Here is an 8,821-nt window from a genome sequence, read left to right as displayed (position 1 = left end):
GAAAGGAACCGGAGGAGACGGAGAAAGACAGAGGCAAGAGGAAGCAGCATTGCCAGGAGACGTGGAGCTTCGGGATCAAGAGTTATAGCCCGGTCACGGTGAGATGCAACAAACCCGAAAAGAAGATTGAGTGGGAGAAGACGGAGGGAGAGAAAACGCTGGAGTGGGCCACGTTCTAGGAAGAACATGGCCAGAGAAGGTGCAGGGGATATACTAGGGGTTGAGAAGGAACGAAGGCGGAAGTCATGCAGCAAGCCTAAGCGCATGAAATACATAAATAAGAGGAGGGAAAGTCATGCAGCAAGCCTAAGCGCACAAACTAAATAAATAAAAGGGGAAAACCAAGACAGGAAATAGAGAAAAGAGAATGCACATCCAAGAAAGACTTCAGGGAGACAAAGGGTGAAAAAAAAGGGCAGCACATTACTAACCAAATGAAAAAAAGAAAAACAAAACATAGATGACGTAGAGGACAGTATTAAACAGCGAGAAAAGGGAAAGAGAAACTGCAAGTAAGAGAGAGAGAAGGAAGCACTGCACTAAAAACACAGAGAAAAGACAGAAGAAGAAGGAGAGAAACTAGAGAATAGGGCTGTAAGCTACCTACCAGCACATTTTCTAAATCTGTTTCTTTTTCTCTCCCCTCCGGTGTCACCATTGCTGGAATTCCGTGAGGAGTGCCTGAAGAGAAAGATGACCGAATTAGGAAGGACCTGCAAGAGAAAGACTACCCAGAGAAAATAAAGACAAGACCAGTGGCACAAGAGACAAACAGAGAGATCTAACTAAATAAGGAAAACGTGGAAGAAATAAAATAAAAAAATACTTAATCTATTACGCCTTCTGGTATCCCTTAAACATTTTCCTGTCACAGTAGGGTTGTTTGGACTCTCTGCACAGTGCACATTATATTTTTACACTAGGCTCCTACACCAGGCCCACCACCTGAAGACAAATGATGTAGCACAGGTCTTCTTCATCGCCCACAACATGACAGAGTTTGGACAATCCCAGAAAAATACAGGCAACTCTGTCATGATCAATGCTGCAATTACTCGGACACCGAGTGGGTTATATGGCAGTGAGCAGTTAGAACTGAGTATCCATGATGGATACTATACTTACACCGAGGTTTGAGAGCCTCAATCCTATTGCACTCCAATCCTGGATAACTATTTGCTGTCTATACTCGATTTGACCAGGATTGCGAGTCAAGTAGTTGAAGCTTTCTCTAAGGACTAATAAATGGCTTGGACCTCAGATACTGCATGATACAAATATTTACTCTCACTAAACCCAATCATTGACAAATACTATTTCTTTATTTACAGGTAGGAAAGAAACCACGACAAAAGGCTTTAGCCTTCCTTTTAGAGTTGAGATGAAATCAAAAACACAATTACAACACTCACATGATTAGCCATTACGATACACATGTCTTGGGCCCTGTGTTGATGGTTTATTGGTAAAGGTTAAGGTGTCCTTGGTGGACGTGATTAAGTCTTATGTTTACTCATGGTTCTTTTCACCTGACAGATATGCCTACAACTTGGTATACTGAAGGAGTAAATAAGGCAGATTAACCAAATGATTTTAGTCATGAAAGGCAGTAATTAGGTTGAATTTGTCAACATGTTGCATGCCATTTCCAATAAATCGAAGAACAAATTTGTGTTAAGATTGATGAAACAGGTCACCAGGTAGGCGATATTTAGTTCCTGACTTTATTCGGTTAATCACAAGGGACACGAGAATAAAGAAGCTCCCTCGCCAACCTCCAGCTCTCCCACCGATCTCCTCCGTAACTGACTCGAATCCACCCTCTAGCAAATCATGAGTATTCCAAACATTGGAATTCTCAGTATGCAACGCATACAGAGAATTCCACAAGTACTTCACATCCACCCCCTATTCACAATAAACCCACAAAAAAAAGAAACCTAAACAAGAAGATATGCATGTTACATTGTTATGATAACCAATATACATTTTAAGGAAAAGGAGACAGAAGAAAAAAAAACAATCAATCCCTTAGATAGCCTCCTACTAAACAACAAAATGGTTACATAACATAATCACGTAAATACCCTAGGAGCTTGCAACACCTTGGGTTGACTTCTCTTGTTTGGGTACACCTTGCATTGACTTCACTTGCTCTGTCCTATGACTAACCCTTGGTATCTGGGTCCCAAGAGTGTCAGTTGGTGTCTGATTGCACCCCTCTCCACCAACCTCTCCACTATTCCTTAAGTCTTCTTCACTCATGAGCAAAAAAATATTGTATTCTTCAGAATTACCTCTCCATTCCATCCCACTATTACCTTTACTATGTAGGGCTACTCTCCTCTTATTCCAGCGTTCCCCATTTTCCAATACATCTTTAACTTCGTTGGTCCACGGAATTTAGTAAGACCCCTTCCTACACATCCTGATTTTCATTTGCACCAAATCTCCTTTTTTATGTTCTTCTCCAAAATTAAAACAGATGTTCCTACTCTCCTTTTAACTACACTTCCTCCTTCTAACCATGCAGACATCAAGGTGGGTTAATTTTTGTGCCTGCCCTCCTACCACTCATTCCCTCAAGTGGTACCTTGCCCGTCATACTACTCTTAGTAGTACAATAAGCCCATACTAAACCATTCACCATAGTGCTACATTCTTCCCACCGCTTAACACCATTTGGATAACTCCCTTCAACATTCTATTACACCTTTCAACAATCCCATTAGCCTGTGGATTGTATAGGGCAGCACAGGAATGATATATCCCACAATGGTTAAGAAATTTTACCATCTCATGGGACACCAATTGTGTCTCATTATCCGTGATTAATTTTACAGGAAGTCCCTCCTCATGAAATATTTCTTGCATCACTCTAATGGTGTTACTAGTGGTGACTTCCCTCAGGAACTTTACGACCAACCATTTTGAGTGGACATCCACCCTTACTAATGCATACCTCAGTTCCTATGCAACTCCACTTAATGGCCCAATGAAATCCATGCAAAGAGTATGCCACGCCTTTTCAGGATCTGGTATTGCTCCCATTATGTTTTGTTTTCCCACCTTCAACCTTTTTTCACTTTCCTTACAATATACACACCTTTCAACCCAGTTGTCCACATCACTATCGACCCCTGGCCACCAAAAATTCTCCTCCTTTTTCTCTTGGTTAACGTTTGGCCCAAATGTCCCTCATGTGCCAATTTGAATCATTTGTGCCTTACACCCTCCGTGGGAACAAATTTATCTCCCCTTACCACAACATCTTTTGAAATCAAAGACAATTCCTCCAGAACTTTTGAAAATGGTCAAACCTGAATACTCAATGTACTTTCTCTCCTCCCTTCTTCTCTGATCATTTTAATTACTCCCTTCATTATGTTATCATCATCCATTCCTTTACACCATTCGTCATGTGACACTATGCCTTGGGTACATTCTATCACATCATCAACACTGGCCACTGCTCCTTCTTTTTCATATTCTTGTACTTGTTCTTTATCTACTTCCTGCCAATCCAGGGGCAAGCAAGATAAACAATCTGCTTGGATGTTACGCCATCCCGGAATGTATTCAATCATGAATTGCTGTTCCTGCAACCTTGCTGCCAACCTGGCTAATCGTGCTGATACCTTGCTAGCACCTCCTAGTGATAACACCCTCAACAGTGGTTTATGATCCGTATGAAGTATTAATTTTCATCCCCAAACGTAAGTTCTGAAGTATTCAATGCCCCATGAAGTAGCTAGTGTCTCTCTCTCTCTATTACCAAGTAATTTAGTTCTGACTTAGTCCGTGATCGTGAGGCAAATGCTACTGTCTCTTCCTTCTTGTCATGAATTTGTGACAAAATTTCCCCCAAACCAATCACACTCCATGAATTGTAATAATGGTTCTTGCATTTATGTTGAACGGCACTAGTATTTTTGCTTCACACATCTCTGTTTTTATGTTTTTGAACGCAATCTCCTGCTCTTCTTCCATTGAAACTTTTGACCTTTGCGCAAACGCTTCCTTCTGCTTTCAGTTTTATCAGTAAAGTTGTTTATGAACTTTGAATAATATTTGATAGGTCCCCAAAATGATCTTAATTGATCCTTGTCTTGGGGAGAAGGAACCTTGCCAATTGCTTCCAGTAGATTCCTTTTCGGTTTGATTACTTGTTCTGATAGAGTGTAACACAAGTACTTGATTTCTTTAACCAAGAATTTACACTTTTCTCTCTTTAACATGAGCCCTGCCTTCTTGATCTTCTGCAGCGCACACCTCAATACATTGTTATGTTTTTCCAAAGTGTCACCAAAAATTAGGATATCATCCTGAAAATAAATCACATTATCTACACCTTCAAATACATCACTCATCATCTTCTGGAACACACCTGTAGCAGAAGCCAAACCAAATGGCATCCTAGTGAACTGGAAAACCCCTTCCATTGTAATGAATGCCGTAAGTTCTTTTGAGTCATCATGCAATTTGATTTGGTGGTACGCACTTCTAAGATCTAATTTAGAAAAGTACTTTCCCCCTTCTAACAATAGGACTAACTAATTTATATTTGGCAATGGATAATTGTCCACTATATTATGTTGTTTGAGTGAATGAAGGTCAACACAAAATCTCAGAGAACCATCTGATTTTTCTGTAATAACGACCGGAGAAACCCAACTGAAGGTTTCAATCCGTTTGATAATACCTTCCTGTACCATATATGAAATCATTTTTTTCTCCTCTTTCCTGGCCTTAATGGACACTCTCCTCAATTTAGGCTGTACCAGGACTGCATCCTTCTTTACAATGATTTTGTGTACATAACCTTTAAGCTCCCCTAACTTGTCAGTAAAAACTTCTTTATTTTCCTCTAAAATTTCATCCAGGGTGATGTCTTACAATACCATAACCCTGTTATGTGCTCTTGAATCTACCTTAATGTGTAAATCATATTGATGATGTCATCCCAAAATTGGTGGACCATTGGTGGTTACATAAAGCTTACCCTCAACTTGTCTTCCTCCGAATTCAATTTTTTCCAACAGGTACCCTACTATATCTATTTTCTCACCTTGATATCCACCTGGATTGATATCTTTGGGTAAAAGGCATACCGTAGGCCATTCTTTCACAAACAAGTTCTGGAGTATAATTGTATATAATGATCCAGAATCTATCATTAATTGAATGTTCCTCCCACACACTGTAAAGTTCACTGTTGGTCTAGGCGACCTGACTACATTGTTGTTCCCTTCTGAATTGTTGTCTACCAACAGAACCCTGCCTGCCTCTTCTTCCAATGCCATGTATTCTTGATGGATGACCCCCACCCTAAATTTAGTGCCGGTCTTACACATGCATGCAAAATGTCCCTTTTTCCCACACTTCATACATTCTCTACCCAAAGCACATACTCTATATTGTGAAATTTGCTCCCACACCTGGTACACATCTTACTAAAAGGTTTGTTAGCATTGTTGTACACACTTTTATTACTATTTTTAGGTGTACGTACACCTTTAGTGCTCACTAATAAATCATTACCCTCTTTGCCAATATAATTTATATCAATTTTGTCACTATTTGTTTTATCCTTTTTTTCATTTCCTTCATGTAGTACTCGGATTGTTCCACTATTTTTGCTATTTCGTTGACATCTTTTAACGTTGGCTTTTTTGCTGCCCATAACTTCTCCTGCATCTTTTTCCTGCAACAATTGGTCACGTATCAACTCTTCTGTCATCACACCAAATTGGAGGTAAGTATTTAAATATATGTTGTCCTTCCTGGCCTAATGTGCTGAGGAGGATGGCTTTTTTCCTTGCTGCCCTCAAATCCTGACCATCTAGTGCCACCAAATAATTTTCAAATATATCTATCCATTCTTCCCATGGAATAGGTGGGTTGCCAGGTTGAATGAGGAAAGGAGGGGATGGTATTATTCCTTGTGTATTGTTGCCAAGTGGGTTTTCTTAACTAGGGAATAATCTTCAATGTATCATATATATATTATCTATGGTTTCCTTAAGTATTATCTTAATAAATATGTTCTCCTTTAAACATCAAATATTGTCAGTGTCAGTGGTGATTGTTCCAATATAGTTCTCCACATCTAATATGGCCACCAACATACATATACTATGTTTGAATATGCCTTGAATCTTTGCTTTTGTATAATGCGAGTATGAATATGCATTGAGTCTTTGCATTTGTATAACATGCATCTACCAACTATTCTTCACTCCTAAGATGGCCGCCACATCATTTGATGTATGTTTTTAGAGGCGGTGGGGCTTGCTTTTTGATGCCCGTGTACTCTTTAGACCTAAGATGGCCGTCACGTTATTTGACGTATATTTCTAGAGGCGGTCGGCTTGATTCGGCTTGCGCATGTACAACGAAGGCTGGGGCGCATGCAGGTACGTCTTATTTAAATACTTTTAAATTCAGAAGCCCCTAGCGTATTCAAAATTATTTTAGTTCACACCCTCCTCAATTGCTTCGCAACATTCCGTACCTTGTAATCAAGGAAAAGTTTCCAATGCAATTGCACGGGTTTGTCGCTTCAATAACTTGTGTTCCCGTTGAGAATGTGGCTGGCGCTCGTCGCCAATGTTAAGATTGATGAAACAGGTAGGCTATATTCAGTTCCTGACTATATTCGTTTAATCACAAGGGACACCAGAATAAAGAAGCTCCCTTGCCAACCTCCATCTCTCCCACCGATCTCCTCTGTAACTGACTCGAACCCACCCTCGAGCAAACCATGAGCATTCCAAACATTGGAATTCTCGGTATGCGACGCATATTGAGAATTCCACAAGTACTACAATTCGCTTCCTCAGGATATGATTAATCAAGTGGGATTTTCCTGAAGATAGGCTGGCGAGGATCCGGAGTGTCAAAAGAACAGATTGCGCTAACATGTCTTGAACTAGCAACAGGTGCACTTCCGCGCATCAGCCCGTTTTTTATGGTGAGCAGGACTTCTGTTTCCAGTCATTTGACAGCTCACTAGCCCGCACGCCACAGTACACTGCCACCATGTCTTGAAACTAATCTTCTCCCTCCGCAACTAACTATGAAGTGGGGAGAAAGCTGACAGACCCCCTCCCCTCCAAGAAAAATATATACATTTCTCCAAACATGTTAAAAAAAAAAAAAAAAAAAATTGCTGCACTTAAAAATGGCTTTAAAACAAGAGATTGCACTAACATATAGAGTGATGGAGAGTTTAAATGCTTGAACTCTGCTGACTTGCTGCTTGATGTGATGGAGCCTTTGCTACGCATGGTGCATCTGTTGGGATTTCAGCCCCATAGCAAAGAAGGAAGTGCTTTAGTGGTAAATGTGTGTCCCCTTGAGAGAATTTCTGAATCACCAGACGGTGTTGCACTGCAGGCTGCAGAGCGAGCCGAGCATTCGGCTCAGGGCATGGCCGTGATCTGCGGTGGCAGGGCATGCCGCACCCCTGCCATTCCCTATTTTACTCGAGGCCCCAAATTGGCCATGGGGCCTCGACAAGAGACAGGCGCGGCGCACCCTCACTAGTTCCTGCCTCCCTCCACACACACCCTCACTTGCCTTCTATTCTCTCCTACATGTTTCCTTTCTTCTTTTCTTCTTTCTTCGTTTTCTCCCTGTATTTATGCTTTTTTCTAGTTGCCATGTTCTTTCTTCTTCCCAGCATGCCTCATTTATCCCTGCATGCCTTTGGAACCTTTTTTAACATGGTGTCTTTTTCTATAGGTTTCTATGATGTATTCACAATCTAATATGGTGTCCTTTTACTTCCTGTTGGTCACTTTCTGTTTTTTGGGTCTATAAGGTGTGTGATTCCTGTTCTCCATGCACTGCAACACTTCCTTTGGTGGTAATCTTCGCTCCTGCTTATTCTTCGCCAGTTATATTTTTTCCTAGCCTGTTCCAGCTTTTTTCAGTACTATTTTTTGTCCTATTGTTAAGAATTACCTTTTTACTTTTGTTTTTGTTTCAGGGAGTTCCTGTTTTGAGGTTTTTTCCCTTTTGAGATTTTTCCCTCTGGGACTCCTTCTGGAAGGCATGGACTGCTTTTGGTGTTCCCTCGTCGGCAGCACCATGGCTACCAGTAAGGGTCGTCCCTACCTTGGGTCAAGGCAGAACCTACAAGAATCAAGACCTCTCTGCAGTTCCAGTGGGCTACAGACATAGACAACGAGTAGTCCATGACAGATGGGGAAAGAAAATGGAAACTTCGGAAGACTGGACAATTGAGAACAAGGAAATTACACCACTAACCGTTGAAAGGATGGGAACTTTCCGGTTGCAACACTCTTCTCGGTTAACAATGACCGAGCATAATCACCCTTACCACAAGCCTCTTCAACCCACAACAACTCATATTTGTATTGGCTCTCCTTTTATAAAGTTCATAAACGCGACCTGGTGTGCCTCACCTTTGTTAGTTTTTAATGTTTTTTATAAACAAATAATATTGATTATAATAGCAGTGAAACAGAAAAAACACCTTGAATATAACCTCGTTCCCATTCCTTTACCGCTCCCCATCTTAAGACACTACCAGACCATGTGAAAACAATCTGCCGCCAGAGACTGGCAGCAGGCACATCTGGGTTCTGAAAGGATGTCTGCATGTCCCAGTTGCTGGGGATTCATGTAGGTTTAGTGGAGGTAACGTAGCTGGATCATGGGAGTCATGCATATATCGTTAATTCCCTAAGAGCGATGCAGGTTACTTGCCATTCTACCACTGACATCTTCCTGAGACTTCTCTCCCATTCTCATTGGTGTGGATCCAGTGTCCTGGGGGCGGATGTTTGGGGGT

The 8,821-nt window shown here is 41.1% G+C and overlaps 1 long non-coding RNA gene across 1 annotated transcript; it reads left to right on the top strand.

The window, feature by feature from the left end:
• Positions 1-6,331: 6,331 nt before the first annotated feature.
• On the top strand, positions 6,332-8,417 carry LOC138247352 (uncharacterized). The gene is made up of 2 exons (XR_011194462.1): positions 6,332-6,416; positions 7,994-8,417. It is a non-coding gene; the product is annotated as an uncharacterized lncRNA (long non-coding RNA).
• Positions 8,418-8,821: the final 404 nt, after the last annotated feature.

This window comes from Pleurodeles waltl, chromosome 7 (assembly GCF_031143425.1).
Source record: "Pleurodeles waltl isolate 20211129_DDA chromosome 7, aPleWal1.hap1.20221129, whole genome shotgun sequence".
NCBI classification, from domain to species: Eukaryota; Metazoa; Chordata; class Amphibia; order Caudata; family Salamandridae; genus Pleurodeles; species Pleurodeles waltl.
This window is presented reverse-complemented; position numbering and strand designations above follow the sequence as displayed.